Source organism: Lissotriton vulgaris, chromosome 7 (assembly GCF_964263255.1).
Source record: "Lissotriton vulgaris chromosome 7, aLisVul1.2, whole genome shotgun sequence".
NCBI classification, from domain to species: domain Eukaryota; kingdom Metazoa; phylum Chordata; class Amphibia; order Caudata; family Salamandridae; genus Lissotriton; species Lissotriton vulgaris.
Window position 1 is genome coordinate 31,108,069 of NC_141695.1, and position 23,017 is coordinate 31,131,085.

The 23,017-nt window shown below is 52.5% G+C and overlaps 1 protein-coding gene across 1 annotated transcript in view; it reads left to right on the forward strand.

The window, feature by feature from the left end:
- LOC147700593 (scavenger receptor cysteine-rich domain-containing group B protein-like) overlaps positions 1 to 23,017 on the forward strand; it is a 186,290-nt gene that overhangs the window by 82,779 nt on the left and 80,494 nt on the right. The gene's annotated exons all lie outside the window — the stretch shown is intronic.

Consider the following 23,017-nt stretch of genomic DNA (forward strand, 5'->3'; position numbering starts at 1 on the left):
CTGCTTCGCATTTCTACCACGGGGTATGGCTGAATAAGACTGGGTGAACCGCTGCCCCTTTTTGCCCTCTGACCTCTGGTGCCTCTATTCACATGGACATCCCTGCCAAAGAGCGAGTGGAAATGCAGGTGTTCCATAATCCAGCCAGACCCACTTTCTCCTACCTCCGGAAACGAACAGCCGCCACTCTGACTGTGGCCCTGTCTGTCGTCAACGTCTCAGGCCTTGTGTGCATCGAAGGCCTGGGAACGCAACTGGTGGGCCACAGCACCTGCGCCATCACCAGGACACTGGATTCATCCGACCCTCCCTCCTTTGTTACTTCTCCAAATATGTACTTTGTTTGCGGCACCAAAGCATACACCTGGCTCCCCAAAGGTTGGGGGGGCACTTGCTACATTGCCTTCATTTTTCCACCTACGTATGTGGCCCCGGCAAGCCACCACCGGCAAAAGCGTGCAAGGGACATCGACCAGGCCGACTCTACAGGAGCACAGTTCCTGGATGCCGTGAAGGGACTTGTGCCATTCTGGGGTCCGATGGCGAACAGCCGTGCCATCCGGCATTTGACCCAGGCAGTTGAAACCACCATGGACATCACAGCTGGCATCTTGACCAATAACACCGCAGAGCTTCAGGCAGTCCGCCTGGTGGCTCTTCAGAACCGCCTCGTTCTAGACGTGGTTCTGGCAGACCGTGGAGGAGCATGCCGCATCATCGGGTCCAGCTGTTGCACCTACGTGCCAGACAATTCGCCTTCTGTTTACAAGGCCATCGAACACCTCCATAGACTCTCCTCCGAAGTACACCAGGAACAAGAAGGATGGTCGCTTTGGGAGCTGGTTCTGGGACTCACTGAAAGCCTGGGGGTGGAGGTTGTTCACATTCATTCTAATTCCGATTGTAGTGCTATGCGGGTGTTGCTTAGGTATTCAATGTTTGCCTCCTCTGTGTTCATTATTTTCAAATTGCATTTGCCCAAAGACTTTGGACTTATAGACTGAACACATGAAAGCTTTGTATGATGCAGAAATACGTGGCATTATGGGGATCGATCCGAATTAACAAGTTGGCGAGAAATGTTAAAAGGGAGGACTGTGGAAAATTGATTCGTATTACTAAACATTATCTGCGCCATCTTGCCCCCTTTTTTCAATGCCACACTTTTGTCGCACACGGCAGCCATTTTAGATGCCTTGGTCAGACCCTCTCTCTGCACGCCGCCGATCTCCAGCACGGCTCCCCACCCTCGCAAGCATCTCCCCCACGTACTGGTCACCCCCGCTCTCTCTCTCATGCATGGGCCATAAACCCCCTCCATCTGCGCTGCTCTTCCCTGAGAATCACACCCCGTGCCTGCCCGACACCTCCCTTTCATCCTATTCACTATCGCACCCCCTGACACTCCTCTTCCTCCGTGTCCGATTGTTCAGGCCGGTCCCAGGCTATCACCTAGCCCTGCGGATGCAATTTATGGCCCCAACTGTAAAGAACCACCCCTCTTCAAAGGAGTTACAGTAGATCAAGGCCCCCCCCACCCCATGAGATTCATCACACCACACGCATTCCGGGAATCTATGGAATGCCCTGCTGTTCCTACCGCCTGATAACAATCCTGTATTGTGATTGGGGAGGGGATTCTCACTGTAGGGATGTGTGGGAACGGGCCTGAAGCGGAAGATTCCGGGGATGTCTTTCATACTTCAAAGTACCTTTATTGTAATAAAGAATGTCTTCCTGCCATAAATGCGTGTATAAGAGGCCAGGCCTCAGAGATGCAGTTAGAGCACCTCGAGAAGATTCCCTGTTGGTCTGATCTGATGTGTTCTCCTCCGGAGAGAATAAACCCTTGTTTCCTGCCTTCCAGTCTCCAGCGCCTGCCTCTTCATTGATTAATACTTTGTGGGTTAAGAGGCGACTTCGCCGGGCAATACTTAAGGTTATTTCGTTCATTGATTGCCTTCCTGCTTAACAGGTTAGCTAGACAGTTGCAGGGCAAAGCTTGCTTTGTCCCTGTAGCTCATGCAGGAGGCCAACCGGGTAGCCCTTGGAGTAACTCTGGTGGTCCTGGATTCACGGGAGCAGGTCCAGTCTTCCTTCCTTAGGCAGGTGGGCAGTCCATATAGCAGCAGGGCAGCCAAGCAGTCCTTCTTCTGTATCTTCCACAGGTACAGATGTGATCTTGGGGTATGAAAGCGCCACCTTTTATCCCAAGCACCAGCCTTTGGGTCAGGGATTTTGCCTTTCTCTCCCCTTCCACCTTCATGGGCTTGGTTCCAAACTGCCTAGGATGACAGCAGCAAGGGCAGACCTGATGTCAGGTTGTTTTTGTGTGCTGGAGGAAAATCCCTTTGAAGTGGATGCAGGGCTGAGTACAGCTTCACCCCACCATCTTTTCAGAATGGTTCATCCAGTCGACATCTAAGCTGCCTTTGTCTCACTGTCTGACAACAATAAACCACCCACAACAGCAGAGTTGTTAGACCCAGGCTACTGCAGAAAGGCACAGTTGAGTTGGACAAAACATTTTTAACTTTCTTAAAGTGTAATTTTTATAATCATAACTTAAAATCCAACTTTACTATTTGAAAGAGTCTTAAATTACAAGTCAAAAGAGTCCAAAAAGTATTTATCTCTCTACTCCCAATCTACAGTTAGCACGTATTAAGTGTAATGAGGCAACTCACTGTTAGTCCATGGGAGAGAGAGGCCTTACAACAGTGAAACACAACATATCCTACTTTTTAAATTCCATGTACCCTGCACTTGGAGCTTTTAGGGCCTATTTTAAGTGTGTGATTTATACGTATTAAAAAGAAGGGATAGGCCTGGTGAAGGGTGTATTTTGCCTTATCAAAATGGCAGTTCACGACTACACTATAGGCTGCCTTGACAAGCCACAAATATGTTTTAAAGTGCTACTTTCGTGGATGGCGCAAGGAGTGCTTCAGGCCTACTAATAGCATTTATTTCACAATCCCAGTGTACATGTAGAACCATTTACTCGGGGGTTACAAGTACATTTAATATGCCAATAGAGTGTAGACTAATTTTACCATGTTTTGGGAAGAGAGAACTTTAGCACAGGTAAGCAGTGGTAAAGTGCACAGAGCCCTAAAGCCAACAAAAGAGAATTCAGCGAAACAGGAGGGATGAAAGCAAAATGTATGGGGGGGCTCTCATCCAAGGACATCAGTTCTAACAATAGGTACTAGATTGTTGTTCATAATGAGCTAGGTGAGCAAATGAACAAAGCTTTAGGACATCTATCCTGCTTGTCCATCAGTTTTCAGTGAAACCTAAAGCTGGCCCATGGGTTCTTTAGGCCTTGATGCCACCTGCATAAACCTGTGTCTGTACTGGCCAGGTAAAGCAGCTGCCCACAGCTCCTCTAATTGAGAGCAGGACTATGAGTCTGCCGACGAAGGGGGAATCTCCCCCTCCAACCCATTTCCCTTGAAGATGGCTTCCTAACATTCCAGAAAGCTCTGTGAAGATACATGTTCAGGTAGACATTGAGCTGTCCAAGAAAGGCCGGCTTTGTTACCATTGAACGTCTAGCTAGTAAGTCATCTCTGGACCTAAGGCTATTATTTCTCCTCCTTGAAGCCACCACTCTGCCTCCTGAGGCACCTGATGACAGCACTTGCACTATACAAGACATAAAAAACAACAGAATAAATCATTCTGCTGATGTACACCACTAGGCAGCGAACAATATGGCCATCCAAGTGTTGCTTAAGTAAAGGAAAACTGAGGTCCCCAGATGTAGCTTTGGCTTTGCTCAATCTGTGATACACGGCACAGGACTGAGAGGGGCAACTGTAGAATCTATTACCCAGTTCTGAATGGAAGAAGAAAAAAAGTGAACATACATTGTGTTTGTATGGTGCAGGCAAGTGTGAGAGATATATATTTTGCGTGTGGTGGCACATGAGGTAATTGCCTTTAATTGTGTGCATGAATGTGAGTGAAAATTAGGTGTTTTCCTGAAAGAGGATGTAAAAGGCAGCAAAAAGAATGGGCTACAGAAGGGATAATCATGTGGATTGTGGAATTTCCCTGAAGTGTCTTTCATTACCATTTTAAATCATTTTGCTATGTCATTACATTTAGACAACTTCCTCAAATGTTTGCTTTCAACACCTCCTGATCCTAAAATCCCCTGTGCCAAAGCATCCATAGTTCAAATAATTTAAACCCTCCAGAGGGGAGAGCCTCCTCTGATCTTGTGCCTACCCTGTCCACAGCTGCTGCATGCCCATGTCTGCCCCCTGCCCATGGCTGTCACATACCTTTTGTCTCCTCTGTAGATGTGTTTTCTTTTGTGTGTGTCTCACTTGCTAATGTGTCTCCCAAGCCCTCTGTCTCCCAGTTCTCTGTTATCCAGGTATCTCCTCTCCCAGAGTCATTCCAGCTTGAGCTATGCTCCTGTCCTTCTGTCATGCATGCTGAACTATCAAGGGTGAAGGTGTAGCATGTTGTGGCGTGATGAATGGTGGTGTGATGCTGGAAGGTGTATCTTTGTGTGGGCTGTGTTATTATGTGGAGTGGTACAGGGCAGTGTGATCAAGGAAACTGTCAGTCGTCTTGTGAGATGGAGTGAGTTATGGCACCATTGGGAGTAAGAAGGTTTGCTCTATCATGTGGTATAGCGTGGCATGTGTTAGAATCATGGTACTACATGTGTCAAGGTATGGCATGTGGAACAAAGTTTGCTGTGCTGTGAGGTTACTACAATGTGATATTTGCAGTGATATATACCAGCATGGTACTGTGCCCAGGGCTTACTGAAGGTTGTCTTTTGACCACACTCTCAGATGGCATGTTTCTGGATGCCATGCCAGAGTGTTTCTAAGCATCTTCACAGCTGGACAGTGCTGATGATTCTGGGATTGTCGTCACCCAGAGGGGTATTCGGCAACCAGTTGGAGACCTTATTGGAAGTGGGAGCATTGGAGCTGCAGATGAATTTCAAAGTTGGTCTTCTTCGTATGTTTGGTTGACACCATGATTCTGGAGACAAATAAATATTGGATAGTCTAGCAAAATCTTTTGGAGTTACCCTATCCAAGATGGAGCATAAGTCTTTCCTGTGATGTCAGCTCATGTTTCAACCAGTTATAAAGGAGGTAATCATGAGTGGAAGATGTGTCACAATGCAATAGTTTCTTTATATTTATTTAGTTCATATGGTTTACTTCATTGCCCACGTGTTCTCTATTCTGTGCTCTATTTTTTATGCTTGTTTCTTGCAGCTAGATTCCTTTGGGATTCAACCTGTGGATTCTTTGGCCTGGCTTTTCTCTCTATATATAAGGGGAAGATTGGCAACTAGGTTATCTATTGTGAATTAAATATCCATCGCCAATCAAATACTACCAGAGCGCTGTGGAAGGGTTTTAGTTTTGCAGTTTTTTTCCACCTAGCTATGACCTTCAGAAGGAGACACCTGACAACTTTCATGTGTATTTCACCGTGAAGAGCAGCACTGTGACTGCTGGGAGGAGTCCCCATTTTTACTGTGACTGCTGGGAGGAGTCCCCCTTTTTACTGTGACTGCTGGGAGGAGTCCCCCTTTTTACTGTGACTGCTGGGAGGAGTTCCCCTTTTTACAGTGACTGCTGGGAGGAGTCCCCCTTTTTACGGTAGTCCCCCTTTTTACTGTGACTGCTGGGAGGAGTCCCCCTTTTTACTGTGACTGCTGGGAGGAGTCTCCCTTTTTACTATGACTGCCGGGAGGAGTCCCCCTTTTTACTGTGACTGCTGGGAGGAGTCCCCCTTTTTACTGTGACTGCTGGGAGGAGTCCCCCTTTTTACTGTGACTGCTGGGAGGAGTCCCCCTTTTTACTGTGACTGCTGGGAGGAGTCCCCCTTTTTACTGTGCCTGCCGGGAGGAGTCCCCCTTTTTACTGTGACTGCTGGGAAGAGTCCCCCTTTTTACTGTGACTGCTGGGAGGAGTCCCCCTTTTTACTGTGACTGCTGGGAGGAGTTCCCCTTTTTACAGTGACTGCTGGGAGGAGTCCCCCTTTTTACTATGACTGCTGGGAGGAGTCCCCATTTTTACTGTGACTGCTGGGAGGAGTCCCCCTTTTTACTGTGATTGCTGGGAGGAGTCCCCCTTTTTACGGTAGTCCCCCTTTTTACTGTGACTGCTGGGAGGAGTCCCCCTTTTTACTGTGACTGCCGGGAGGAGTCTCCCTTTTTACTATGACTGCCGGGAGGAGTCCCCCTTTTTACTGTGACTGCTGGGAGGAGTCCCCCTTTTTACTGTGACTGCTGGGAGGAGTCCCCCTTTTTACTGTGACTGCTGGGAGGAGTCCCCCTTTTTACTGTGACTGCTGGGAGGAGTCCCCCTTTTTACTATGCCTGCCGGGAGGAGTCCCCCTTTTTACTGTGACTGCTGGGAGGAGTCCCCCTTTTTACTGTGACTGCTGGGAGGAGTCCCCCTTTTTACTATGACTGCTGGGAGGAGTCCCCATTTTTACTATGACTGCCGGGAGGAGTCCCCCTTTTTACTGTGACTGCTGGGAGGAGTCCCCCTTTTTACTGTGACTGCTGGGAGGAGTCCCCCTTTTTACTGTGACTGCTGGGAGGAGTCCCCCTTTTTACTGTGACTGCTGGGAGGAGTCCCCCTTTTTACTATGACTGCTGGGAGGAGTCCCCATTTTTACTATGACTGCCGGGAGGAGTCCCCCTTTTTACTGTGACTGCTGGGAGGAGTCCCCCTTTTTACTGTGACTGCTGGGAGGAGTCCCCCTTTTTACTATGACTGCTGGGAGGAGTCCCCCTTTTTACTGTGACTGCTGGGAGGAGTCCCCATTTTTACTATGACTGCTGGGAGGAGTCCCCCTTTTTACTATGACTGCTGGGAGGAGTCCCCATTTTTACTGTGACTGCTGGGAGGAGTCCCCCTTTTTTCAAGCAATCAAGAGGTAAACTGAACAGACCTTCACCCCACTCAGTGCATGACAGGCTCAGAGTGAAGTGATGTAGAATGAAGTGGGGAGGTGGGCTTTTGTTTGAGATGGTAAGATTTGAAGTTCGATGGTCTGATTTTGTGTTAGGTGGTGTGCTGAATTGTGTATTTTGTGACTGTGCAAGTTTTATCATGAGCGGAGATGTAATGTAGGTGGCCTGTGATGTGTTATAAGATTATGTAGTGGTATAATGTGGTCTGATAATGGAGACAGAAGGCGTCTTGTCGTCCAGTGTGATGTGATGTATCGTTTGAGGTGTGGTGCAGTACTTTGGTGATGTGATGAGGTAGGGGCTGTGAAGTAGTGTTGAGGAATGATGTGAAGAGGTGTGATTTGGTTTGGTTGCTATGATATAGTGCTGATGTTCAGTGATTTGGTTTGATGTCCTGTGGAATGAGGTGGGTATGTGGTGCCACAGGGCGTTGTGGTATGGGTGATGTGCTTTGGTGCATTAAAGATCTGATGATCTGATGCTGTGTGGAACGGTGTGCAGCAACTTGTGTAATGCAGGCAGGTGGGTGATACTATGTGAGTGGAATGATATGGACAGTTGTCTGATGTGGTGATGTAAGGTGATATGTTGCAACGTGGCTGTAGGTCCATGGTGTGTGATGTAGTCCTGGGTATTTGCAGGGAGTGGGATATGGTGCAGCAGTGTTTTGTAAGTTGCATTTTGTTGCTCTGTAAATAGGGAAGCTGTGATGTTTGCTGCGTGGTGTCATATTGTTCAATGCTTGAGGCAGTGTTTTGCACTGCTGGGTGGCCTGCTGCATCACGCAGCAGGAGGTCCTAAGGGTGAAATGTCATCAGAAGTGTTTAAAGGTTGGGTGTGACTTGATGTTTGACAAAGTGATGTGCAATAAGTAGTGTGATGATCACTGTGTTGTGTGGCCAATCTTGCTAAGGTATATAGTGTGTGATGGAGTGTAAGACTCTATGTTGCATCTTGTGGTGTGCAGTCGCATGAGTGGTATTTTGTGGGGTGTTGACCGGTGTTCTCACATGAACGGGTGCATGTTGTGGTAGTTTTGTCCACTCTGGTGGTTTCATTTGTATAATGGGGCAGGGGCGGCCTTAGGCATGTGCAAGCTGGTTATTTGACCAATAAACTGCTCAGGACAATACTTTTTAAGGTAGATACATGTTGAATCTGAGATTTTCAGCAAAGTCATAGCGCCAAGACACCCACGGGTATACGCTGCGCTTTATAAATTTTTAAAATAAATAAATAAATAAACAAGCTGTGCACCTGCACAGGGCCGCCAAACCCCAGGGGCCGCCACCTCAAATATATATCATTACACAGCTGCCTGTTTCCCCAGCACCTACCACTTCTGTTACCGACCCTCGTAACCACCATAAATCCAGCAATCAACAGAATCGCATCTCTTACAGGCAGCATGTGTCACCCGAGACGCCTGGTGGCTGGAGCGGTTCGGGCGCAGAGTGTAATGACAATAAAAATAACTCTATTAGTAGCAGCGTTGGGCATTCCCTGGCAGGGGCCGTGGTGGGCGCCGGACTGCTGTGAGCTGTGCGGGGAAAGGGAGGAGGCCGAAGGGATCACTGGGTGGGCCTGGCATACTGCTCTCAGGCGCTTCAACCTGCCATTGAACCCGGTGTCTGAAAGCACTGCTGTGGGGTGTCGGCCATCAGCACTAAAGACAAACACACCACAGTACTGCTGGTGGGTCCTGGGAAACCACAGCAGCCCCCCGTGCCCCACACCGTGAAGTGTCTGTCTGCACCCCACTGACCGCTGGCCGGCGGTAATACTTGTGAGGCAGGGGCCCCACTTTACTTCTGTTAGAAACGGGACCCTGGCTGGCCAAGACTCGCGTCGAGGTCAGTCAGGGATCACCATTCCTAAGGTCAGGGCAAGGGAGTTACACGCCAAGATAACCCCTACTCGCCCTCTAGGTAACGTGGCGCTAGCAGTCAAGGCTAAACTTGGAGGCGATATGAGTTAAGTATTTGCGCACGCACCCCAGCAACAACACCCAAGGCCCACCACAAAGGAAACTCCACACAAGGTTATATAAAAAAATAGCCTTTGTATTACAATAAACACATTAGATAAAAACACACACTTTACAATGTGCCAGGGGCACGGGCAGAATTTACAGGGGATATTTACAAGACAGGGCCACCTGGACCACTGTCAGGAATCAGCACTTTCAGAAGTAACACTTTTAAAAATAGCACTTTTAGAATGTAAAATCACTGTAGCACAAAAATAACATACAACCAGTAATCACTGGTAACCAGGACCTCACTTGCACCACCTGTACTAGGGAGAAAACAACCACCTAAGTATCACTATACCTGTAGGGGTGTAAGAACATAACACATGATGCAATGCCTACATTCAGAGGTGTAAGGGAGGAAACACATGATGCCTAACAAAACATTCAGAGGTGTTAAAAGCAAAGCACATGACGTATTACCAACACATTCAGAGGTGCAAGAACAGCAACCACAATAGCGCATAACTCACACTAGTCACCACCTGTGACTGTCCCTAGGCCCTCTGGCCTTGTTGGGGCTCAGGACGCCCTGTGTCCAAAGTCAGGGGGGGGGCCGAAACGGAGCAGTTGCCCACAAAGTGCTGGGCAACTGGGTAGCACAATGATGGGGGCCAACACGCTGGGGGAGCCTCACAGGCTCTGCAGAATGACTGTCCCCTTGGAGCCTCGCTGGGCTCTGAATACACAATTGGCCCCTGAGCCTCTCGGGGCTCTTAAACAACAATGGGGTCGCCTGAGCCTCTCTGGGCTCTTAACTCATGATGTGCCCCTCAAGAGCCTATCGTGGCTCTAACAAATGGTGTGCCCCTCAAGAGCCTCTCGTGGCTCTGAAACCCCAAAAAAAAGATGCAGCCTCACTGGGCTGTTGGGCTCCCTCACGGGGGACCCGGGAACACTGGGGGTGCCTCGAGCCTCTCACTAGGCTCCGAACACCAAATGGGGGCGGGGAGCCTCTCAGGGCTCGAAATACGGGATGCGGCCGTGGGGGGAGCCTCCTAGGCTCAACAAAGGAATGCCCCTGGAGCCTCGTGGCTCCCAAACAAATGCTGCCTTGGTTGGAGTCCCTCCCGGACTCGAGACAGCAAAATACCACGCGGGAGTCCCCCAGCCCTTCTACACTCACCGGGCTATCCTCGGGGGACTCTGCAGGCGTTGGGGTCCTTCTCAGCGGGCTCTTCTTCTCCCCGGGGCTTCTTCTTTCACATGGGAGCCCCGGCAGGCAGCAGCTTCCGCCTGCCTCTCTGTCTTGTCCCCGGCCTGCCTGACTTCCGGGTCGCGGCTGCGGGGGCGGGACTTTCGTCGGGCCGCGCTCTGATTGGCCGGCCTCTCAGCTGCTTCCAGGTCGCCGTGGGCAGAGCGGCGGCCCGGGGATAATTTACGGCCAGAATCTGTGCAAATGCCGGGTGGGCACCGGCTCCTTTTAAAATAATAGATCGAGGTGGGCACTCGATCTGGGGGCCACCAACAAATAGCGGCAAGGTCCCTGGCGAGGTGGGCACTCGCCAGGGGCTCGAAAATCGGCAATTTTAGACGGCAAATGCCGGGTGGGCACCGGCTCGGGACAATAAAGCGCCCTGAGGCGCTGGGAGGAAATCGAGCGCGCTCTCAGCGCTAGGTGGCTGATCTAGCGCCGCAAATCAAGCGAAGCGCTCCCAGGTGCCCGGAGAGAAATACACAGCGCTCCTCGCGCTAGCAATAATCCTAACGCTTCCAGGTGCCCTCAGCAGGGCAGGGTCCCAGGAAAGTTCCTTGTGGAATGTAGGGGGGGGCAAGGCTGGGCCCAGAGCCAGCACACTGGGTCTCCAGGCAGGGAGACACTCCAAGTGGCGGTCCTCTGGCCCAGCAGCAGCAGCAGCCCCCACAAGTAGGATCCTGGCAGAGAACAACTTCTGTGGGGACACAGCCCCATTTTTATACAGTACATTCCTTTGTCTGAAGGTGCAGGGTGGGGGCGGAACCAGTCGCAGCTGGTTCTTGAGTACCCTTGATGGCCCAACCACCCCTTTCTTTCACTGGCAGGGCTAGGGACATCAGTCACACCACAGGGGGGCGGAGCCAGCATTGTCTGGGGAAAACCCAGCCTCATTCAGGCCACAGGTACACTCCTCCCCAGCCATCAGCATGCTAATCTCCCACTCACCACCGGGCAGACCCATCCAGCCTTCCTGGAGCCAGGCTCACCAGCCTGCTCCAGCCAATCACACACCAGACACATTTTATATTAATATGCCAACTCCTAGAAGTGGCACTTCTACATATGACACACTCATGCAACACACACCATTGCGAAGCATTCACTCTCACGAGTTCGCACATATCAGATTCGAACCTGTACACCCCACGCATCAGGAACTACCAGGGACACATACATTCCCCATGCATTCCTATGGGAGGGCAGGCCTATCTCATCACATGCACTCAGAGTGCGCACGCACTTTCCACTGGGACACAGTGAAAGTGCGCAGAACCCAAAAATCACCATCTCCAGGTCACCATTACAAGCAAAAAGTCTAAGGGTGAACCTGCCCTAAGGGCCAAGTCCAACACAACCCCCTTCCAGCCAAAACGCAGGGTAGAACAATCACCACCGTGATGGACTTCCCTGCTTGGGGCGATAGAACACGGACGCGGGCCCGCAACTGCAGGGACACCCTCCTGTTCTACGCCACGGTGAACCCATGGGATTCCTTCTCAACACACTGTCTGGACCAACTGGGCTACCCCACTGGTACTCCCGAGCTGTCCGCGGCCAGGACCAGGCCCTGGGCCACCCAGGTGCCACCGGTCCTTGCCTATTCACAGAGTGGGGGGTAGTAACCCCTGGTACATAGTAGCCATTCTCCACTCTTCCTGCCTGCAAGACAGGACTAGACTGCCACTGGTTCTCCAGCCTAGGGTCTACAACCTCAGGTGGACCAGGAGTCTCGGGGAAGGCTTTCCTCCCCCTACCTCTTCTAGGGTTCCTCCTCCTCCTGCGAGGGGTACCCTTACAACGCCACTCCAACACAGGGTTTAACCCCTCATGTTGCACCGGGGTCAGAGGTGGGCTCTCCCACCCTCTGCACCCCCTTCCAGAGGTCTGCCCTCTCCCAACTGGAGAAGTTCCTCTGGAAGAAGAACCGGTCAGGACACTGGTTACAGTCGTCCTACCCTTCAGGTCAGGCTGATCCTGAACCTGGCCTTCCAACCTCTGGTCTAAAACCTTCGGTGGAACAATTGCCTGGCACTCCAGGACTTCTGGGGATTCACACACCATCCCCCTGAGGCTAACAAATGACACATATGTTGTGTGACTGTCTGCCTGGCGCAGATCTCCCGCCTCCTGTCCACCTGACAGTGCGCAAAGATCCCCCAGCACAGAAGTGGTGTCACCATGGTCACTACACGGGATCCTAGCCCAACTGGGTAGTCCCTGACCCACTGGTTCTTCCACTGGGGAACTCCCCCAATCACTCCTCACGCTGGACTCCTGTACCCTCCCTACCGGAGCGGTACTGCCAGACTCTAGAACCACAGGAGCTCTGGTTACAGACGCTCCAGGTCCTCTACTCACTAGGCGATCTTCCTCAAATGGACTAACAGGACAGCCTAGGTCCCCAACCTGGTGTTCCCTACAGAAACCATCCAAGTCCTGAGGCAGGGCTTTGGGCGTCTGGGGAACCTCGGTCTCCCCCTCACTCCTGCTCCACTGAGCCAGGCAGTGAGCCCCTACACTCTCCTCGCTATCCTGGGACCTAGCTGGGCTACACTGAGCCTCCTCCACCACGCTGGGCTGGAGGATACCTGAACCACTACTTTTGGAGTCACTCACCAATGACTCTAGAGAACCTCTAGCACTCTCCCAGCGGTCTGCTTCCTCTGCAAGCTCGTATGGTTCAGACAATCCACACCCTACTAGGTGTTGGCGCAATCCTGGATAAACAACACTGAGCAACTGCTCTCTGAGAAACATATCAAACAATATGCCCCAATCACATTTCGTGGGCTCCCGTACCCAATCACACAGGGCTCCACAACAGTCATCCACAAAATCTTCCCAAGACTGATGAGACGGTTTCCTAAGGTTCCTAAACCTCAACCTATTCTCCTCCTCTGGGGAAACAGGAACCATACTCGGGGAACTGGGAGTGGGATTTCCTCCACTGAAATCTATGTAGCTGCCACCACTGGACTCAACCCTCCCTGGAGAATCCAGACAAGCAACACTGCGCGCAGGGGATAGTCTACCCTCCAGAGCTACTTTGCCTCTGGTGGAGGCCCTCTCAGCCTCCTCTATCCTTTCCTGTGCTAAGACCCTCTCAGTCTCTAACTGTTGCTTTCTGACGCCCAGCTGTGCCATAGCCTGGGCATGCTCCAACCTGAGCTTTTCTAAAGCCAGCTGGTGCTCCCTTTCTCTCCTCCTATCTTCCAGCTCCTCTGGGGACAGGGAAAGGGATGAGGCGCTGCCTCCTACGCTGGACCCAGCAAGGGACTCCCTATCTATGGGGTCCTCACTATCTGCTGGCGTCCCTGTGCTATCATTTTCTTCCTCCTCTTCTGAATCTTCAGGGCTCCCCACAGACCCACCACCCTCCTGGTGTGAGGCCCGGGCCCTTTCCTCACTGCGCTCAAGATTCCATTGATCCTCTTGCCATTTGACCATGCATCTCCTAAGTGCATACCAGCCTGACTGATCCGCCCCTATGCCTCTCTCTTCACAGAACTTTCTCAGCTCCCACACACCGTATGTGGCTAGATCATTGAAATCAAAAACAAGCTCCATTCTGGCAGACGTTCTGGTGAAAAGATTACACAGGGAACCTAGGGGTCTGAGCTAACACAGGAGTACACAATTCACAAAGGTTCAGCAAGTTCCCTCTCCCAGAGAACTCACACTCACTTGCCTAGTGCCACACACCATTCATTCACACACAACCCCCCCCTCGGACTGGTAAGGCAGTTTCTACCACCCCTGATACCTCAACCTGACCACACGTGACACAGGTACCAAACTCTGGGCGCGGGGCAGGGGAACAAATGTACTGGACACAATTAAACAATGATACCTTCAGGAGAAGAAAATAATGGAACTTTAAAAACAATAATCCCCTAAAATGTGGTCATCTAAAATGCAGAGCTTTGTAGTGTGGCCTGTCGCCACTGTGGTACAACGCAAACACAAATCCTCATCCTCACCGCTGCGTCCAATGTTAGAAACGGGACCCTGGCTGGCCAAGACTCGCGTCGAGGTCAGTCAGGGATCACCATTCCTAAGGTCAGGGCAAGGGAGTTACACGCCAAGATAACCCCTACTCGCCCTCTAGGTAACGTGGCGCGAGCAGTCAAGGCTAAACTTGGAGGCGATATGAGTTAAGTATTTGCGCACGCACCCCAGCAACAACACCCAAGGCCCACCACAAAGGAAACTCCACACAAGGTTATATAAAAAAATAGCCTTTGTATTACAATAAACACATTAGATAAAAACACACACTTTACAATGTGCCAGGGGCACGGGCAGAATTTACAGGGGATATTTACAAGACAGGGCCACCTGGACCACTGTCAGGAATCAGCACTTTCAGAAGTAACACTTTTAAAAATAGCACTTTTAGAATGTAAAATCACTGTAGCACAAAAATAACATACAACCAGTAATCACTGGTAACCAGGACCTCACTTGCACCACCTGTACTAGGGAGAAAACAACCACCTAAGTATCACTATACCTGTAGGGGTGTAAGAACATAACACATGATGCAATGCCTACATTCAGAGGTGTAAGGGAGGAAACACATGATGCCTAACAAAACATTCAGAGGTGTTAAAAGCAAAGCACATGACGTATTACCAACACATTCAGAGGTGCAAGAACAGCAACCACAATAGCGCATAACTCACACTAGTCACCACCTGTGACTGTCCCTAGGCCCTCTGGCCTTGTTGGGGCTCAGGACGCCCTGTGTCCAAAGTCAGGGGGGGGGCCTAAACGGAGCAGTTGCCCACAAAGTGCTGGGCAACTGGGTAGCACAATGATGGGGGCCAACACGCTGGGGGAGCCTCACAGGCTCTGCAGAATGACTGTCCCCTTGGAGCCTCGCTGGGCTCTGAATACACAATTGGCCCCTGAGCCTCTCGGGGCTCTTAAACAACAATGGGGTCGCCTGAGCCTCTCTGGGCTCTTAACTCATGATGTGCCCCTCAAGAGCCTATCGTGGCTCTAACAAATGGTGTGCCCCTCAAGAGCCTCTCGTGGCTCTGAAACCCCAAAAAAAAGATGCAGCCTCACTGGGCTGTTGGGCTCCCTCACGGGGGACCCGGGAACACTGGGGGTGCCTCGAGCCTCTCACTAGGCTCCGAACACCAAATGGGGGCGGGGAGCCTCTCAGGGCTCGAAATACGGGATGCGGCCGTGGGGGGAGCCTCCTAGGCTCAACAAAGGAATGCCCCTGGAGCCTCGTGGCTCCCAAACAAATGCTGCCTTGGTTGGAGTCCCTCCCGGACTCGAGACAGCAAAATACCACGCGGGAGTCCCCCAGCCCTTCTACACTCACCGGGCTATCCTCGGGGGACTCTGCAGGCGTTGGGGTCCTTCTCAGCGGGCTCTTCTTCTCCCCGGGGCTTCTTCTTTCACATGGGAGCCCCGGCAGGCAGCAGCTTCCGCCTGCCTCTCTGTCCTGCCCCCGGCCTGCCTGACTTCCGGGTCGCGGCTGCGGGGGCGGGACTTTCGTCGGGCCGCGCTCTGATTGGCCGGCCTCTCAGCTGCTTCCAGGTCGCCGTGGGCAGAGCGGCGGCCCGGGGATAATTTACGGCCAGAATCTGTGCAAATGCCGGGTGGGCACCGGCTCCTTTTAAAATAATAGATCGAGGTGGGCACTCGATCTGGGGGCCACCAACAAATAGCGGCAAGGTCCCTGGCGAGGTGGGCACTCGCCAGGGGCTCGAAAATCGGCAATTTTAGACGGCAAATGCCGGGTGGGCACCGGCTCGGGACAATAAAGCGCCCTGAGGCGCTGGGAGGAAATCGAGCGCGCTCTCAGCGCTAGGTGGCTGATCTAGCGCCGCAAATCAAGCGAAGCGCTCCCAGGTGCCCGGAGAGAAATACACAGCGCTCCTCGCGCTAGCAATAATCCTAACGCTTCCAGGTGCCCTCAGCAGGGCAGGGTCCCAGGAAAGTTCCTTGTGGAATGTAGGGGGGGGCAAGGCTGGGCCCAGAGCCAGCACACTGGGTCTCCAGGCAGGGAGACACTCCAAGTGGCGGTCCTCTGGCCCAGCAGCAGCAGCAGCCCCCACAAGTAGGATCCTGGCAGAGAACAACTTCTGTGGGGACACAGCCCCATTTTTATACAGTACATTCCTTTGTCTGAAGGTGCAGGGTGGGGGCGGAACCAGTCGCAGCTGGTTCTTGAGTACCCTTGATGGCCCAACCACCCCTTTCTTTCACTGGCAGGGCTAGGGACATCAGTCACACCACAGGGGGGCGGAGCCAGCATTGTCTGGGGAAAACCCAGCCTCATTCAGGCCACAGGTACACTCCTCCCCAGCCATCAGCATGCTAATCTCCCACTCACCACCGGGCAGACCCATCCAGCCTTCCTGGAGCCAGGCTCACCAGCCTGCTCCAGCCAATCACACACCAGACACATTTTATATTAATATGCCAACTCCTAGAAGTGGCACTTCTACATATGACACACTCATGCAACACACACCATTGCGAAGCATTCACTCTCACGAGTTCGCACATATCAGATTCGAACCTGTACACCCCACGCATCAGGAACTACCAGGGACACATACATTCCCCATGCATTCCTATGGGAGGGCAGGCCTATCTCATCACATGCACTCAGAGTGCGCACGCACTTTCCACTGGGACACAGTGAAAGTGCGCAGAACCCAAAAATCACCATCTCCAGGTCACCATTACAAGCAAAAAGTCTAAGGGTGAACCTGCCCTAAGGGCCAAGTCCAACACAACCCCCTTCCAGCCAAAACGCAGGGTAGAACAATCACCACCGTGATGGACTTCCCTGCTTGGGGCGATAGAACACGGACGCGGGCCCGCAACTGCAGGGACACCCTCCTGTTCTACGCCACGGTGAACCCATGGGATTCCTTCTCAACACACTGTCTGGACCAACTGGGCTACCCCACTGGTACTCCCGAGCTGTCCGCGGCCAGGACCAGGCCCTGGGCCACCCAGGTGCCACCGGTCCTTGCCTATTCACAGAGTGGGGGGTAGTAACCCCTGGTACATAGTAGCCATTCTCCACTCTTCCTGCCTGCAAGACAGGACTAGACTGCCACTGGTTCTCCAGCCTAGGGTCTACAACCTCAGGTGGACCAGGAGTCTCGGGGAAGGCTTTCCTCCCCCTACCTCTTCTAGGGTTCCTCCTCCTCCTGCGAGGGGTACCCTTACAACGCCACTCCAACACAGGGTTTAACCCCTCATGTTGCACCGGGGTCAGAGGTGGGCTCTCCCACCCTCTGCACCCCCTTCCAGAGGTCTGCCCTCTCCCAACTGGAGAAGTTCCTCTGGAAGAAGAACCGGTCAGGACACTGGTTACAGTCGTCCTACCCTTCAGGTCAGGCTGATCCTGAACCTGGCCTTCCAACCTCTGGTCTAAAACCTTCGGTGGAACAATTGCCTGGCACTCCAGGACTTCTGGGGATTCACACACCATCCCCCTGAGGCTAACAAATGACACATATGTTGTGTGACTGTCTGCCTGGCGCAGATCTCCCGCCTCCTGTCCACCTGACAGTGCGCAAAGATCCCCCAGCACAGAAGTGGTGTCACCATGGTCACTACACGGGATCCTAGCCCAACTGGGTAGTCCCTGACCCACTGGTTCTTCCACTGGGGAACTCCCCCAATCACTCCTCACGCTGGACTCCTGTACCCTCCCTACCGGAGCGGTACTGCCAGACTCTAGAACCACAGGAGCTCTGGTTACAGACGCTCCAGGTCCTCTACTCACTAGGCGATCTTCCTCAAATGGACTAACAGGACAGCCTAGGTCCCCAACCTGGTGTTCCCTACAGAAACCATCCAAGTCCTGAGGCAGGGCTTCGGGCGTCTGGGGAACCTCGGTCTCCCCCTCACTCCTGCTCCACTGAGCCAGGCAGTGAGCCCCTACACTCTCCTCGCTATCCTGGGACCTAGCTGGGCTACACTGAGCCTCCTCCACCACGCTGGGCTGGAGGATACCTGAACCACTACTTTTGGAGTCACTCACCAATGACTCTAGAGAACCTCTAGCACTCTCCCAGCGGTCTGCTTCCTCTGCAAGCTCGTATGGTTCAGACAATCCACACCCTACTAGGTGTTGGCGCAATCCTGGATAAACAACACTGAGCAACTGCTCTCTGAGAAACATATCAAACAATATGCCCCAATCACATTTCGTGGGCTCCCGTACCCAATCACACAGGGCTCCACAACAGTCATCCACAAAATCTTCCCAAGACTGATGAGACGGTTTCCTAAGGTTCCTAAACCTCAACCTATTCTCCTCCTCTGGGGAAACAGGAACCATACTCGGGGAACTGGGAGTGGGATTTCCTCCACTGAAATCTATGTAGCTGCCACCACTGGACTCAACCCTCCCTGGAGAATCCAGACAAGCAACACTGCGCGCAGGGGATAGTCTACCCTCCAGAGCTACTTTGCCTCTGGTGGAGGCCCTCTCAGCCTCCTCTATCCTTTCCTGTGCTAAGACCCTCTCAGTCTCTAACTGTTGCTTTCTGACGCCCAGCTGTGCCATAGCCTGGGCATGCTCCAACCTGAGCTTTTCTAAAGCCAGCTGGTGCTCCCTTTCTCTCCTCCTATCTTCCAGCTCCTCTGGGGACAGGGAAAGGGATGAGGCGCTGCCGCCTACGCTGGACCCAGCAAGGGACTCCCTATCTATGGGGTCCTCACTATCTGCTGGCGTCCCTGTGCTATCATTTTCTTCCTCCTCTTCTGAATCTTCAGGGCTCCCCACAGACCCACCACCCTCCTGGTGTGAGGCCCGGGCCCTTTCCTCACTGCGCTCAAGATTCCATTGATCCTCTTGCCATTTGACCATGCATCTCCTAAGTGCATACCAGCCTGACTGATCCGCCCCTATGCCTCTCTCTTCACAGAACTTTCTCAGCTCCCACACACCGTATGTGGCTAGATCATTGAAATCAAAAACAAGCTCCATTCTGGCAGACGTTCTGGTGAAAAGATTACACAGGGAACCTAGGGGTCTGAGCTAACACAGGAGTACACAATTCACAAAGGTTCAGCAAGTTCCCTCTCCCAGAGAACTCACACTCACTTGCCTAGTGCCACACACCATTCATTCACACACAACCCCCCCCCTCGGACTGGTAAGGCAGTTTCTACCACCCCTGATACCTCAACCTGACCACACGTGACACAGGTACCAAACTCTGGGCGCGGGGCAGGGGAACAAATGTACTGGACACAATTAAACAATGATACCTTCAGGAGAAGAAAATAATGGAACTTTAAAAACAATAATCCCCTAAAATGTGGTCATCTAAAATGCAGAGCTTTGTAGTGTGGCCTGTCGCCACTGTGGTACAACGCAAACACAAATCCTCATCCTCACCGCTGCGTCCAATGTTAGAAACGGGACCCTGGCTGGCCAAGACTCGCGTCGAGGTCAGTCAGGGATCACCATTCCTAAGGTCAGGGCAAGGGAGTTACACGCCAAGATAACCCCTACTCGCCCTCTAGGTAACGTGGCGCGAGCAGTCAAGGCTAAACTTGGAGGCGATATGAGTTAAGTATTTGCGCACGCACCCCAGCAACAACACCCAAGGCCCACCACAAAGGAAACTCCACACAAGGTTATATAAAAAAATAGCCTTTGTATTACAATAAACACATTAGATAAAAACACACACTTTACAATGTGCCAGGGGCACGGGCAGAATTTACAGGGGATATTTACAAGACAGGGCCACCTGGACCACTGTCAGGAATCAGCACTTTCAGAAGTAACACTTTTAAAAATAGCACTTTTAGAATGTAAAATCACTGTAGCACAAAAATAACATACAACCAGTAATCACTGGTAACCAGGACCTCACTTGCACCACCTGTACTAGGGAGAAAACAACCACCTAAGTATCACTATACCTGTAGGGGTGTAAGAACATAACACATGATGCAATGCCTACATTCAGAGGTGTAAGGGAGGAAACACATGATGCCTAACAAAACATTCAGAGGTGTTAAAAGCAAAGCACATGACGTATTACCAACACATTCAGAGGTGCAAGAACAGCAACCACAATAGCGCATAACTCACACTAGTCACCACCTGTGACTGTCCCTAGGCCCTCTGGCCTTGTTGGGGCTCAGGACGCCCTGTGTCCAAAGTCAGGGGGGGGGCCTAAACGGAGCAGTTGCCCACAAAGTGCTGGGCAACTGGGTAGCACAATGATGGGGGCCAACACGCTGGGGGAGCCTCACAGGCTCTGCAGAATGACTGTCCCCTTGGAGCCTCGCTGGGCTCTGAATACACAATTGGCCCCTGAGCCTCTCGGGGCTCTTAAACAACAATGGGGTCGCCTGAGCCTCTCTGGGCTCTTAACTCATGATGTGCCCCTCAAGAGCCTATCGTGGCTCTAACAAATGGTGTGCCCCTCAAGAGCCTCTCGTGGCTCTGAAACCCCAAAAAAAAGATGCAGCCCCACTGGGCTGTTGGGCTCCCTCACGGGGGACCCGGGAACACTGGGGGTGCCTCGAGCCTCTCACTAGGCTCCGAACACCAAATGGGGGCGGGGAGCCTCTCAGGGCTCGAAATACGGGATGCGGCCGTGGGGGGAGCCTCCTAGGCTCAACAAAGGAATGCCCCTGGAGCCTCGTGGCTCCCAAACAAATGCTGCCTTGGTTGGAGTCCCTCCCGGACTCGAGACAGCAAAATACCACGCGGGAGTCCCCCAGCCCTTCTACACTCACCGGGCTATCCTCGGGGGACTCTGCAGGCGTTGGGGTCCTTCTCAGCGGGCTCTTCTTCTCCCCGGGGCTTCTTCTTTCACATGGGAGCCCCGGCAGGCAGCAGCTTCCGCCTGCCTCTCTGTCCTGCCCCCGGCCTGCCTGACTTCCGGGTCGCGGCTGCGGGGGCGGGACTTTCGTCGGGCCGCGCTCTGATTGGCCGGCCTCTCAGCTGCTTCCAGGTCGCCGTGGGCAGAGCGGCGGCCCGGGGATAATTTACGGCCAGAATCTGTGCAAATGCCGGGTGGGCACCGGCTCCTTTTAAAATAATAGATCGAGGTGGGCACTCGATCTGGGGGCCACCAACAAATAGCGGCAAGGTCCCTGGCGAGGTGGGCACTCGCCAGGGGCTCGAAAATCGGCAATTTTAGACGGCAAATGCCGGGTGGGCACCGGCTCGGGACAATAAAGCGCCCTGAGGCGCTGGGAGGAAATCGAGCGCGCTCTCAGCGCTAGGTGGCTGATCTAGCGCCGCAAATCAAGCGAAGCGCTCCCAGGTGCCCGGAGAGAAATACACAGCGCTCCTCGCGCTAGCAATAATCCTAACGCTTCCAGGTGCCCTCAGCAGGGCAGGGTCCCAGGAAAGTTCCTTGTGGAATGTAGGGGGGGGCAAGGCTGGGCCCAGAGCCAGCACACTGGGTCTCCAGGCAGGGAGACACTCCAAGTGGTGGTCCTCTGGCCCAGCAGCAGCAGCAGCCCCCACAAGTAGGATCCTGGCAGAGAACAACTTCTGTGGGGACACAGCCCCATTTTTATACAGTACATTCCTTTGTCTGAAGGTGCAGGGTGGGGGCGGAACCAGTCGCAGCTGGTTCTTGAGTACCCTTGATGGCCCAACCACCCCTTTCTTTCACTGGCAGGGCTAGGGACATCAGTCACACCACAGGGGGGCGGAGCCAGCATTGTCTGGGGAAAACCCAGCCTCATTCAGGCCACAGGTACACTCCTCCCCAGCCATCAGCATGCTAATCTCCCACTCACCACCGGGCAGACCCATCCAGCCTTCCTGGAGCCAGGCTCACCAGCCTGCTCCAGCCAATCACACACCAGACACATTTTATATTAATATGCCAACTCCTAGAAGTGGCACTTCTACATATGACACACTCATGCAACACACACCATTGCGAAGCATTCACTCTCACGAGTTCGCACATATCAGATTCGAACCTGTACACCCCACGCATCAGGAACTACCAGGGACACATACATTCCCCATGCATTCCTATGGGAGGGCAGGCCTATCTCATCACATGCACTCAGAGTGCGCACGCACTTTCCACTGGGACACAGTGAAAGTGCGCAGAACCCAAAAATCACCATCTCCAGGTCACCATTACAAGCAAAAAGTCTAAGGGTGAACCTGCCCTAAGGGCCAAGTCCAACAACTTCCATTAGTCCTCGGTCAGCAGTAGTGCCTTTTTCCCTCTGCCCATTGAGCCCTGTGCCCTGCAGTCGTGCCTGGCGCTCAGTGGCCTTCACCCAGGCACCTACCACATCTGTTCACCCCCGCACCTACCACCTCTCTTCTCTTACTGGACCCACATCTCTTCACATCCATTGCTCGTATCATTTCACTTTTCACAGACATCGCATCTCTGGCAGCTCCTACCATATCACCTCATTTTCAGTACGTGGATCTGTTCGTCTCCAGTATTTACACATCACTTCCTTTTTAGCGCCCACCACATCTCTGTACCCGCTATATCACTTCACTACCGGCACCCGCCCCGGCCAGACCTCCTCTTCCGGGGCCCCCTACCTAGCTCCCTGCCCAGGGCCGCCATGAGCCTAGAGCCGCCCCTGAATGGGGAGAGGTGTGGTTGGTGCATGTGGTATGGAATTGTACATTGCAATTTGATGTTTGTGTTCGAAGTAGGTTCCGTGTTTTGCATGGCGCATTATGTCTAATATATATATTTATTGTCATGTGATGTGACATGGTGCACATTGAGACTGTGTGGAATGGAGTCTCGCATTTAGTAGTATTTAGTCACATATAGGGAATGCTGTTGCAAGGTTTGGCATG